The sequence below is a fragment of the Protopterus annectens genome, chromosome 2.part2, assembly GCF_019279795.1.
Source record: "Protopterus annectens isolate FY-2018-M chromosome 2.part2, PAN1.0, whole genome shotgun sequence".
Classification (NCBI taxonomy): Eukaryota; Metazoa; Chordata; order Ceratodontiformes; family Protopteridae; genus Protopterus; species Protopterus annectens.
Window position 1 is genome coordinate 169,433,880 of NC_056730.1, and position 14,289 is coordinate 169,448,168.

The 14,289-nt window shown below is 43.0% G+C and overlaps 1 protein-coding gene across 1 annotated transcript in view; it reads right to left on the reverse strand.

Annotated features, from left to right (window-relative positions):
- LOC122795584 overlaps positions 1 to 14,289 on the reverse strand; it is a 484,904-nt gene that overhangs the window by 315,872 nt on the left and 154,743 nt on the right. The gene's annotated exons all lie outside the window — the stretch shown is intronic.

Genomic DNA, 14,289 nt, shown 5'->3' on the forward strand with positions numbered 1-14,289 from the left:
ACATCCCTTACAAGCCTAGCCAATATAACCAGATTTTACCCAATATGTGGCCCCCAGAGGCAAGACGATTTCATGGATTTGTGCCTATGACTTGAGTATCTTACAGATTGCCCCTGTCTATAAGGGACATAGGCACTACCTCTGCTGTGAATTTGCAATTCCCCATCCACTGATCCAAACTGTGTTTGAACAGGGTCAGGGAATGGCACTGTTTAATGTGAACAGAAAGCCTGTCCCAAAGAAGGGGCTCTTCAGCATGTTTTGTTTGAGTCGCTGACTAAGTTTAAATCCCTAGATCGGTTGACCCTTATGTTGCTTGATTTGTGGTTGTGCAGCAGCTCCATCAGGACTGGATTTGTGATTGCTTTGTAGGTCAGGCATAGGTCACCCTGTAATAGCCAGTAGGAGACACAGTAAAAGGATAGGGCTTTTAGTCTATCCACAAAGGACATGTTGTTTACACCCTGTATTTTATTTGTGAGGAAAGTACAGTTTTGTACCTACCATAAATGTAGATGTTTGAGTGCTCATACAGCTGCAGTCATAACAAATGGGTTATCCTGCCATCAGGCGGGTCCTCGGTCAGCCGAATTCCAAAGTCTAGGTCCGGCGTCAGTTGTCGTCGCTTCTTCCCTGACGTCAGTGCGGCAGGGGTATAAAAGAGGCAGCCAACGCCATCTTCAGTTTTTCTTGCCCCAGATGTCAGGTGCCCCCAGAAGGAAGGCAAACATAATGTTATGCAAAGATGCAATGTTGATAAATCAAAAACAGAAGTTGCAAGCAAATACACCATAAAAGAATACCCCAAAAAGGTTATATGAAAAGTGTTTATCATAAGGCCTGTCCTAAGAGGGGATGGAGGGAGGGAAACCTGGACTGCAGCTGTATGAGCACTCGAACATCTACATTTATGGTAGGTACAAAACTGTACTATGTTCATCGTGCATACAGCTGCAGTCATAACAGATGGGTAGAATCCCAAAGCTAACTAAGGGTGGTAGGCACTAAGTGGAAGTAGGAGGGGCTAGGATGCCCTGCAGGACTGCTGTGGCAAAGCCCGCTCTAGATTTTGAGTATAGTGGGAGGTGATAGTGCTTGGAGAAAGTATGCACTGAACTCCAGGTGGCTGCTTCCAAAATGTCCTTGGTAGGGACCCCCCTGAGGAAGGCTGCAGAGGTAGCTGTGGCTCTGGTGGAGTGGGATCTGATGCATGCAGGCACAGTTTTTCCATGAAATGAGTAACAAAAACGTATGCAGTGGGCTATCCATTTTGAAATTGTCTGTTTGGAAATAGCCTTTCCCTGAGCACCTACAGCATAGGACACAAAGAGTTGCTCAGATTTCCTGAATGGCTTTGTTCTGTCCAAGTAGTAACGGTTGTCTGTGAATGTCCAAGGAATGTAGTAGTCTTTCCCTTTGTTTTGTGGATTAGGATAAAAGGTAGGTAAGTGGATAGTCTGATTCAAAGCTACACTGGATACTACCTTTGGCATAAAGGTAGGATTGGTTCGTAAGGAAACTCTGTCCTGATGGAAAATGATGAATGGTTGCACAGCCATGAGGGCCTGTAGCTCCGAAACCCTGTGTGCTGAGGTGATAGCCAGAAGAAAGGCTGTTTTCCATGACAAGTACTGTAACTCTGTTGAAGAAGCTGGCTCGAAGGGAGGAAGGGTCAGCTTTTCCAATACGTAGTTGAGGTCCCAAGCAGGGACTGGTGGTTTCCTTGGGGGTTTTAAATTCTTTGCCCCTCTGAGGAACTGCCTTAAGAGAGGGTGAGAGAATAATGGAGGATCTGTGTTGTATTGTGCAGAAATGGCTGAAGCGTGGATCTTGATGGAGGAGAAGGAAAGTCCACTGTTTAACATCTCAGCAAGGTACTGTAAAATTTGAGGTATATTTATTACCCAAGGATTCTGTCCCTTTTCTTGATTCCAGGCACAAAATTGTTTCCATTTGGCTAGAGTAAGCCTTTCTAGTAGAAGGTCTTCTGGCCTCCAAGATGACATCCTGCACCTCCTTGGAGAGGAGAAACTGTTGGGAAATCAAGGAATTCTCCATGCAGCTAGATTTAGAGTTTTGAGATGGCTGTGAAGGGTTTTGTAGTTGCGCTGGGACAACAGAAGAGGGACTTAGAGGTAGGATCCATGGTGGGGAATGTGTCAGGCTCCTCAGGAGCGGATACCAGTGTTGTCTTGGCCAGTCTGGAGCGATGAGAATCATTTTCGGCCTCTTTGCTCTGGCTTTCAATAGAACTTTGGGCAGCAAAGGAAGAGGCGGGAAGGCATAGACTGTCAATGTTGCCCAATTGAAGGAAAGTGCATCCACTTTCCAGGCCTGTGGATGATAGGTCCTTGAACAAAATTTTTTCAACTGGCAATTTCTGTGGGTAGCAAAGAAATCTATGTCTGGCTGTCCCCATGCCTGAGTTATCTTTGTGAAAAGTTGAGGATGCAACTTCCATTCGTGTGGATCTGTCATATTTCTGCTTAGGTTGTCTGCCAGTGTGTTTTCCTTCCCTGGCAGGAATTGTGCCTGCAGTTGAATTTGCAATTCCAGTGCTGTGTTCCATAGGGTCATGGCTTGCCTGCACAGGGGGTATGAATGAGTTCCCCCCTGTTTGTTTATGTACCACATCACTGTGGTGTCGTCTGTCCTTATCAATAGCTGGCCTGGATGCAGTAGGTCTTTGAAGGTCATAATAGCCTTTTGCACGGCTAGCATTTCCTTTTGGTTGATGTGAAGGTGCTTCTCTTTTCGGGTCCATTTTCCCTGAATGCAATGATCTGTCATGTGTGCTCCCCAGGCGTAGTCTGAGGCGTCTGTTGTGATGATTTGAGTTGCTTGAGGTACATAGAAAGGAAGACCTGTGTTTCTTTGGCAAGCTTGAGTCCACCACAAAAATTTTTTTTGAAGGCATGGAATGAGTGGGATAATTGTTTCCAAGCTGTGGCTGTGTTGAGACCATACGTTTTTCAGGTACCATTGAAGTTTCCTCATATGCAGCTTTGCACATGGGATTAGTAGGATGCAAGATGCCATGAATCCCAGAGCCTGCAGGATTTTCCTTGCAGTTAGCCTGGTGTAAGTTGCCATTTTTCTGAAGTATTGAGACAGTTGCCCTTGCTTGTCTGGCGTGAGGTAGGCCATCTGGGTGGTTGTATCCAAGCTGGCACCCAGGAAAATTATTTGTTGAGAGGGTATTAGTTTTGATTTCTTTTTGTTACTGTGTATCCCAGGAAGTTAAACAGTTTTATTACAAACGCCAGGTGCTGCAGTAGTATGTCCTTGCTGTCCGCTTGGATCAGGCAGTCATCCAGATATGGGTAGATTTGTATCCCTTGTAGTCTGCAGAAGGTGATCACTGATGCCAGCCATTTTGTAAACACTCTGGGCACAGTAGATAAGCCAAAAGTCAATGCAGAGAATTGGTAATGGGTTGAACCTGCAAGAAATCTGAGGTATCTTCTGCAATCTTGTCTGATAGGGACATGCAGGTATGCCTCCTTAAGGTCCAATGTTACCAGCCAAGACTCCTTGCCCAGCATGGGAAGAAGCTGCTGTAATGTGAGCATCTTGAATTTTGGCACCTGTAGATATGTGTTTAGGATGGATAGGTCTAAGATAGGTCTCCAATCTTTGTCTTTCCTCAGTACCAGGAATAGTCTGGAATAAAACCCTTGACCTTGTTCTTTTGCAGGTACCTCTTGAATTGCTTTCATGTCCATGAGAGCTGAAACTTGTTTTTGTGCCTCTGCCCTTTGATTTTGTGGCAGGTTTGGCATGCCTCTCATTTTTGGAATGTTGTGAAAGTGGAACCTGTAGCCTCTGTCTATAATGTCCAGAATCCATTTGTCTTTTGTAACAATATTCCAATTTTTTGAGAATAACGTCAGTTTTCCACCCAAAGGTGCTGCCATTAAAGCTTTGCTTGGCAGGTGTAGGGGGAAGTCATTGTGTCCGTTTTCTAAAAGACTGTGATCTATCTTCTCCACCTCTTAGGGTTAGTGCTTGCCACTGTCTGGCTCTGTAAGATCCTTGAGGTTGCCCTCTGCCCCTTGGGCACCTGTATCTGCCTCTTTGAGGTCTGTCCGTGGCTGGAAAGGACCACTTTTTTGAAGGCCAGTTTCTGCTGAAACGTGGAGGCTGTACCTGCAGGAAATCTTTCACTGTTTGCATTGATTTTGCTTTTTCCTCCATTTTCTTTAGCACCTTCTCAGCTTTAACACCAAACAATACATCTTTTTGAAGAGGTGCATCTAATAATTTAGCTTTGACATGATCTGGTAAGGTTTGCTCTTTGAGCCAAGCATGCCTACGTATAACAGACCCCATAACAGCAGCTCTACACGAGGCCTCTAAAGCATCAAAACCACACTGCAAGGTATGTTTACCCACTTGCTCTGCACCATGCAACAAATCCTGCAACTCTTTTAAATCTGGTTGTTCTGGTTGTGTCGTCTTGCTTTTCAGCTGAGATATCAAAAACTGTTGATACTTTAACATATGGAACTGACAGTTTAATGCCCTCATGGTTAAAGTGGCCGAGGGGTACACCTTTTTCCCCCACCTTTCTAAAGCTCTGGAATCTCCTCTCTGAAGGTAATGGATTTTTAGCAGTAGAGGCCTTAATTCCCTTGGGACCCTGTGAAATTGTTTCTGGGTCAGCAGTATGGCTTTTATATAGGAACTGGTGAGAATCAGGAACCCGGTAATACCTGTCTGGTTTAACAGGATCTGGAGGCAAAGAATCAGGATTAAGGCTGGCTTCTGTGTACACATCATCCAATATATCTAAAACAGGAGGGATAGCCAGAGGCCTATGCTGGGGGAGCAGAAGAAATTCCCTGAGCCTTTCCTTGGAATCGGAGTAATCTTGGCCTTCCCAGTGAAAGCGTTCCCTTAATGTATGCAGGGTTTCCCCAAAACAGAAGTCCTCAGGGGGGAGACCGAGGGAATAGACTCCTCTGCATCAGAGAATTCGAATGGAGAATAGGCATAATCCTGGTCCTCAGATAGTTCTGAGGTAATAGAAGCTTGATCTGAGGAAGGGTAGTCTTCCTCTAATCTGGGCCTTTTGTCAGAGGGGGGTTGAGAACCCCTGATAAGAGTAATCAAATCCTCAGCCATTTTAAGCATCTGTTTTTTAGGCATGGTGCCTTGAGAGGGGGTCTGAGGAACCTGTTTTTTGGTTTTCATGGCTGCTTTAGATTTAGTGAAGGCTTTAATGGAGAAGGAGGAAGGCCTGAAGACCCCTTGAGAAATGGCAGGCCTGTCTAAATTCTGAGTTTCCCCGCCAGGAGTGGTGTCTGGATCTGTAGTAGGAATGGGGGCCGAGGAGCCTGCGACCTCGGGTACTGAAGACACCGGTAATGCATTGTCATCGGTACTCAGGGGCTGCGTAGGCTCCTCGCTGAGTACCGGAGAACCGGTAGTCGGCCTTAGCGTGGTTTCAGTAGGTGGTGCGGACCTCGTATGCTGGTCCTTATCTTTGCGTTTTTTGCTTAAAACTGGAGTCGGAGTATCCGACGACATAATATAATTAAATTTTTTGCCAAAAAAGTGAAGGGCGAACTCCGCCCGACGCTTAATAGTGCGCTTACTGAATCTAGCACAAAAACAGCAGGCCGAGATGTCATGGTCTGGGCCTAAGCAAGGTATACAAAGAGTGGAAATCCTTATGCGGTATTTATTTGCTTCCCACATGAAATGCAATTATTAACTTTGTCTGACATCGGTCTGAGGCAAGAAAAGTTTCCCCAATGGAGTACTTAGCTTTCAAGAAGACTTCGGCTGAAATACTTTCGTAAATCTCAGGAGCTGGCCGACCGGCACTTGCAAACTGCTTCTGCTTCGGGCACCGCGCGGCAAGAAAGACTGAAGAAGATGGCGTCGGCTGCCTCTTTTATACTCCTGCTGTACTGACGTCAGGGAAGAAGTGACGACAACCGACGCCGGACCTAGACTTTGGAATTCGGCCGACCGAGGACCCGCCTGACGGCAGGATAACCCATCTGTTATGACTGCAGCTGTATGCACGATGAACATCATCTGAGCTCACTCCAGCTGCTGTAAGTGCCCAGTAAAGTACTTGCCAAATGGTGCATTGTACTCTTATTATTGGTCTAATGAGGGCTGAGTACAGTGGGACTATACTTCCCTTGGATCTGGATGTCATACCTTTACTTATAAATTATGCCACATACAAGGACTTCCTTACCACTGTGAACACATGGTGGTCACAGTTCAGGCAATTATCTATCTCTGTACCTGGATCTCTCACTTCTGAGTCTAGTCTTATGGGTGTGCTATTGATGATGGAATTTACAGGGGTATTTGGCTTCCCAAAGCGTATGACAATGCATTTTTTCACATTTAGATTTAGCCCATGGTTCTGGCACTGATCATTTGTCTAATGTAGACCCACCATCACTGGGGGATTCAGTGATTGCCCCCAGCTTGCAATCATCATCAAACTTTGTCAATCAGAGGCCTTCCACACTAGCGTCGACTTCAGTGAAGTATGTTCCAAACAGGAGTGGTCCCAACACTGCGCCCTGTGGCACATCACTATCAACTGGCCTCTTGCTGAATTTGGATTTACTCAGTTTAACCATGTGTCCTGTCCATGAGCCAACTGGCTATCAGTCTGGTGACTTAAGGATTTATGCCCTGTTTTGTGAGTTTATTTATAATACCCAAGTGGAGAATTGTGTCAAATGCCTTGACCGGGTCAAGGTAGGCGATATGTACTGTTTTAACCTCAGCCATGGCCTTACTGACTTTCTCAAAGAAATCCACCAGATTTAGTAGGCATGACCTGAGTCAGGTCCAGTGTTTGGAGGATCCTACGTCATTATTTATCACGTCCATGATTATTCTTTCCATTGCCTTACATACAAGACTGGCCAAAAACTCATGGGTCTGTAATTTTGCAGGTCAGTAGATGGGCTCCCTTTATGCAGAATGATGACTATTGTGCTCCACTCTCAGGACAAAGTCAGTAAGGAGGCTATGGTTAAATTGAGATCCTAATGGGCCTGTAAGTCCCGATTTAAGCAGTTTAAAATGCAATCTGGTATATCATCAGGCCCAAGTGAAGCCCTGTTTTTAGCTTTATAGAACACAGTGGGAACCTATACTTTGGTGATAACTGGCGGTGGAGTGGTAGAGGGCATTTCTTGGGAGAGAACTCAGGGTGATGGGGAGGTGAAATTGGACCTGAATTCATCAGCGAGTAAGGTTTTGCTATACCTTCTGGCTGTGCATAGGTGATACCATCTACAACTAATTCCACACATTGTTGGGTAATACCCTTAAGATTGGGGACATAACTGAAAAATACCTTATAGTTATCCTTAGCTTTTGTAGATCAGAGTGCAAGTGCTGTGTACTGTACCTTTATGAAGTATCTGAAAGAAGCAAAGTGCATATATAAATAACAAGCACATGCCATTACTAGTGCCATTTTGAGAGTGAGGCCAGATAGTAAGCATGTGTGATTTCAGTAGTTAGTTTGTATATAAGTTACACAAGTTAAAGTCAGTTAACTTCTATCATGATGTGTTTGTATAAGATAAAGCTACTTAAACAGTACCCACGAAGACTCTTCTATTGTGTCCAAAGTAGGAGAGTGACATGGTGTCAGAAGTGGGATCGCAGAGATTGATATTCGGAGCCATGAGGTGCAGAGATGACAGTGAAGGTAATCTAAGAGAAACAAGCATGAAAAAGAGGCAGAAAAGATTTAAAGGTAATGAGAATTCAAACTAGCTATTTATTGTATAAAAAGGATAAAACAGAGCATTACAAGAGCACAAACTGAATTATTACACAAGCAGGAGCCACAAAAGATTTAGTAACTAAGGGAAATGTTTAAAATAAGATGTTTAACAAAAGAATGAGCTTGTTTAAAGTAAAATAAATAAGTTTAAAGCAGAAATGGGCATGTTTAAGACAAAATGGGCATGTTTAGAGCAAAATGAGCACGAGAAAAGTACAATGGGCATGAAAAGAGATTAAACAAGCAAAACAAATATAATAAGGGCAAAAAGGGCACACTAAGTGTATATGAAGCAAGACAACTATATGTTTTTTGGCTAAGTGCTGTGTTTTGGCAAAACTACAACTTCATATTCTATCAAGGGCATAATTAAATTTATTTGAAGCATCTCAGTGAAGTGCTTACAGTGTGTGCTTATTACTGTGCATATATTACGAAGAGTTTATTTGTGTGCAAAGCGTAACTATTTTGTAATGTCCAGTCAAAGTATAGCCATTTTGAAAAGTTTCTTGTGCTACGTGCATCTATTTGCAAGATGCCATCACTACAGAGTGTTTTTTGTACTGTAAAGAGTTGCCCAACAAGCTACCGCCATTTTGGAGAAATTTCAGTGTGCTATGTACAGTTTATTCGCAAAGTGCAATTACTTTGAAATGTTATTGACTCTGTGCTTCTCTTGCCCAGGTTATTCATAACGTGAAGTATTTGAAATGTTTCTTAAAATGATGATAAATTACTTTGGCAATACAACAAATTTAAAGAGAGTGTTATAGTGCTCGACAGAGTTATTTTGCAGAGTATGCCCAACAGCATAGTTTCAAAAAGCCCACGTGTAATTTCAGAAGCACAAGGTATAAGGGCAAAGTACAAGTACTGGCATAAATTTCTGGCATATGTGTATGTGTTATGCTTATTTGTAAAAAAAAAAAAAAAACCTTCACTGGTATGTGTTAATATGGCAGATGGATTTTGAAAGCCTTTGCCACTTGTATTTCATCAGAATATTGCAGAGAATTGGAAAATATTTGAGCAAGAGTAAAATATTTTTATACAAGCAGCTTATTCAGAGCATGCACCAAGGCATTCATTTCATTAAACCTAGCTGGGTCAGAGGTCATAGAAAGAGAGCGTTCATTTGTGTATGCACCAGCAGTGTATGAGGGAGAAGATGAAAATCATCATATTGTTGTACAGGATGAATCAAGGGAAGATCCTGAATGATTGAAGCACAAATTCAGAGAAATGTGTAACCCTCGGACAAATATTACATTAGAAAGGCATTTATTTTACATGAGAGATCAGAAACCAGGGGAAACTTTTGCAGCTTATATAACTGGCCCGAGGAACAAAGCTAAAATGTGTCAGTTTGGTAATTTAAAAGCTGAGCTAATAAATGACAAGCTCATGTGTGGTATTAATAGTGCTGCTGTGAGAAAGAACTTGCTTCGTGACAGTGATTTAACATTGAGTAAAGCCACAGAGATATGTCAAATCCATGAGGTGACAGAAAAACACTCAAGTATGTGTGCAAGTAACAAGAGCATGGTTTCAGCAGGCTCCAAAGCAAGTGTATATAGTATGCAACACGTGGCAAGCAGAAGTAGGCCTACTAAGCACATGGCAGCCACAGCCCCTGCTGGCTCACCAGGGAAACCACGTAGCTTTCCAGCAAGTTCTAAGGCTAGTTCCTCAGTGTAATGCAAGCATGAATCAGCAAAACCCAAGTCCAGCCTTATTGTTAACTGTTGCAACTGTGGTGCAAATCATGAGTCTAAAAGAACTGCTTAGCTTTCGGTCAGCAATGTCACAAGTGCAAAGAATGGAACCACTTTCAAAAGTTTTTCAAATCAAGTAGATCTCACACAGTTGCAAGTTGATCAAGTAGAAATGCAACAGTCTGCTTTTTATGTAGATGGTTTATCAGTTGTTGGTGAAAGAGTTGATGCAGTGAATTTATTGGCAAAGAGAAAAGTGTTTTGTATGGTCTGGATCAATGATAAATCCACAGAGCATAAAGAGGACACTGGTTCAAAGTGTAATGTTATAACACCAGACACATTTACTAAAGTGAGAGTAAATGAACAAGTCAACATGGCCAGTAATGCGAAGCTTGTTCCTTATGGAGGTGAAGAAATTCAAACCTAAGGTTCAGTGATGCTTTCATGTTATTTTACCAAAAGCTGTTACAGCTTGTTGTTCTATGTGATACAAAGACCAGTACAGTCTTTATTGGGTCTCAAAGATAGCTTGAGAATAAATCTGCTTTCTTTCACCAAAGAAGTTCATCACATAAGTGCATCTCCTAGTTCTAATTTTTCTGAAGCCATTGATCAGTCACAGTTTGAAGTTATGGGAAAGAGTAGTGGAAGCTAGGTTAAGAAGGGAGGTGATGATTAGTAATCAGCAGTATGGTTTCATGCCAGGAAAGAGCACTACAGATGCAATGTTTGCTCTGAGAGTGTTGGAGAAATACAGAGAAGGTCAGAAGGAGTTGCATTGTGTTTTTGTGGACTTAGAGAAAGCATATGACAGGGTGCCTAGAGAGGAGTTGTGGTATTGTACGAGGAAGTCGGGAGTGGCAGAGAAGTATGTAAGAGTGGTACAGGATATGTACGAGGGTAGTGTGACATTGGTGAGGACTGCGGTGGGAGTGACAGATATGTTTAAGGTGGAGATTGCATCAAGGATCAGCTCTGAGCCCTTTCTTATTTGTAGTGGTGATGGACAGGTTGACAGATGAGATCAGACAGGAGGCCCCGTGGACTATGATGTTTGCAGATGACATTGTGATATGTAGTGAGAGTAGGGACCAGTTTGAGGAGACTCTGGAGAGGTGGAGATGTGCTTTAGAGAGGAGAGGAATGAAGGTCAGCACGGCTAAAACAGAATATGTGTGTGTAAATGAGAGGAAGGGTAGAGGATGCAAGGAGTGGAGTTGGTAAAGGTGGATGAGTTTAAGTACTTGGGATCAACAGTTCAGAGTAATGGTGAGTGTGGAAGAGAGGTGAAGAAGAGAGTTCAGGCAGGGTGGAATGGGTGGAGAAGAGTGTCAGGAGTGATTTGTGACAGACTGGTACCGGTAAGAGTGAAAGGGAAGGTCTACAAGAGGGTAGTGAGACCAGCTATGTTATATGGGTTGGAGACGGTGGCATTGACAAAAAGGCAGGAGTCAGAGCTGGATGTGGTAGAGTTAAAGATGTTGGGTGTGACAGGATGGACAGGATTAGGAATCAGTACATTAGAGGGTCAGCTCAGGTTGGACAGTTTGGAGACAAAGCAAGAGAGGCAAGATTGCGTTGGTTTGGACGTGCTGAGGAGGGATACTGGGTCTATTGGGAAAAGGATATAAAGGATGGAGCTGCCAGGTAAGAGGAAAGGAGGAAGGCCTAAGGTAAGGTTTATGGATGTGGTGAGAGAGGACATGCAGGCGACTGGTGTGAAAGAACATGATGCAGAGGACAGGAAGAAATGGAAACAGATGATCTGCTGTAGCAACCCCTAACGGGAAAAGCCGAAAGAAGATGATGATGATGATGTGAGCAAACCAGTCACTCTTTCCTGTGATGCTTCAAAATTTGGTCTTGGTGCAGTTGTACTTCAGGAAAGTAGACCAGTAGCCTATGCATCTAGAACATTTACCCAAACTGAGCTGCAGTATGCACAAATTGAGAGAGAACTTTTGGCAATAGTATTTGCATGTTCCAAGTTTCATGATTATATTTATGGTCAAGATATTCAGATTGAAACTGTTCACCAACCTCTAGTTACTATTCTAAAAAAAACCTATGCATTCAGCTCCAGTGAGATTACAAAAAATGATGCTCAAATTACAAAAGTACAACTTCAAGATGGTCTATACGAAAGGCAAACTGCTCTATCTGGCTGATACTTGTCCAGATCACCCAGAAATACGACAGAACAGTTTGACACACAGAATTTTGACTTTGACGTGATGGCAGTATGTAATTTTTCTACCACTAGGCTTGATGAGTCACGTGATCACACTAAGACTGATCCAAATTTGCAAAAGCTCAATCACTACATTAATGCTGGATGGCCGTCAAAGCAATCCAGTGTATCACCTGAAGTGCAAATGTATTTTCCTTACAGAGATGAAAAGTTGATAGAAGATGGCATTACTTTCAAAGGTCCTAAAGTTGTTGTTCCAGCTTCCTTACAACAAAGATATATCCAGATTTAAAGCAATCCAGTGCATCACCTGAAGTGCAAATGTATTTTCCTTACAGAGATGAAAAGTTGATAGAAGATGGCATTACTTTCAAAGGTCCTAAAGTTGTTGTTCCAGCTTCCTTACAACAAAGATATATCCAGATTTTGCATCGTTGTCACCCAGGTTTGGCATCCACTAAGAGAAGAGCGAGAGAATTGGTATTTTGGCCTTTATTAATGAAAGACATTGATAACGTACTTTCTTATTGTTCAATAAGCAATAGTACTAGATCGTATCTGCAAAGAGAACCACTTCAGCTAAGTCAAGTTCCAGAACTACCTTGGTCGGCAGTAGCCACTGATATTTTCGAGTGGAACAGTCAACACTAGTTGGTATTGGCAGACTCTTATTTGAGCTGGTTTGAGATTGACTTACCTAACTTAACATCTATTGCTGTTATTACTAAGCTGAAACGTCATTTCTCAGTCCATGGTAGTCCACACAAAGTTATTTCTGACAATGGTATTCAATTTACTACTCAGTTTCAGAAATTTGCAAGAGAATGGGACTTTTTACGTTACTAGCAGTCCTGAATATTCACAGTCAAATGGTCTTGCTCAATGTGCAGTGAAGAGTGCAAAGCAACTACTTGAAAGGTCAAAACATGACAGTATCGATGTCTTTTTGAATTTACTTAATCTCAGAAACATACCCCATGACCGCAGCGGTTCCGGACCCATCTGAGGGAGCGACGTCCGAAGGTCCTGCAGCAGTTAAAATAGTAGGCCTTGATGGCTCCCCATGTGAGTCCGTATCGGCCATCGGTTCGGAAGTGGCGGACGACAGGGGCTGCAAAAGCGCCTCACTGACGACAGCCGAACCGGACGCTGGCTCCAGCTGCAACGAGTCCTGTTTGGACCTCGGAGGCCTATCTTTGTCTTTGCGCTTCTTTTGAATTCCGGTAGTGTCCGACGACATTCTATAATTGAAGCGTCTGCCAAAATAATTTAGAGCCCAATCGTACCTGCGCTTGATAGTATGAGAGTTGAACCTGGCACAGAACCGACAACAAGAAACGTCGTGGTCAGGGCCTAAGCAAGGTAGACAGTAAGAGTGGAAATCTTTATGAGGTATTTGTTTCCCACACGTTATACAATTATTAACCTTTTCTAACATCGGAGGAACAAGAAAAGATTCTAACGGGTACTTAGCTTTGAGAAGAGAAGTAAGAACTTCGGACCGACAACAACAAAATACGCTGTTCGAAAATCGCCAACCAACGACTTGCGAGCTGCTTTCCACCGCACGGCAAGAAAGACTGGAGAAGATGGCGTCGGCTGAGGACTATGTACCAGAGCGTACTGACGTCAGGGTACTAGCTTGTACAGCCGACGCCGGACCCAGACTTTGGGATTCTGGCCGACCTCGGGCTGCCTGCCGGCAGGAGCACCCTACAGTTATGACTGCAACAGTGAAACACGAAGAACATCAATGCTGCCTATTAGTTTTAGTTTATTGAAGCCTAAAGCTAAGAACAACAAAACCATAAAGGCTCAACTATTCAAGAAGCGTTCCATCCAAAAGTCCAGTTATGATAAATCAAGCAGATTTCTTCATCCGTTGAGGGAAGGAGAGACAGTGAGAATACAAATGGTGAAAGGTTTTGACCAGATTGGTCAGGTTACCGGAATTTATGCCAAGCCTAGATCCTACCTTGTAGAATCCGAGGGTATGGAATACAGGAGAAATCGCAGACATCAACTTCCTGTAACAGAATCATCATCACAATATTGTTCTAGTGACACAGACTCTAAATCTCCGAGTAAACCAAATGTTTCCATTCCAGAATGTGTTCCCACCTCTGATTCCATTCCTGAAGATGTTCCAGATAATTCCAGACACGAACATTGTACACAGACAGGTCCAGTTGCTAAGTCTAATTCCAAATTTTAAGTCACACGTTATGGACGAGTATCCAGGCCCTGTGTGAAATATGCAGCAACTTGAGCTTAACTGTGTATATATGTATTTTCTCCTGTACAAATGCATGAGAGAAAACGATCTGCGATATCTGCATGCCAAATAGATTCATAACATTGCATGCTTTATTTTTTCAAGAGGGAGGATGTAGATCAGAGTGCATGTGCTGTGTACTGTACCTTTAAGAAGCATCTCAAAGACAAAACGTGCATATATAAATAACGAGCACATGACATTATTAGTGCCATTTTGAGAGCTAGAGAGTAAGCATGTGCGATTCCAGCAGTTAGTCTGTATATAAGTTAGTTAAGTTAGTCAGTTAACGCCGATCATGATGTGCTTGTATGAAATAAAGCTG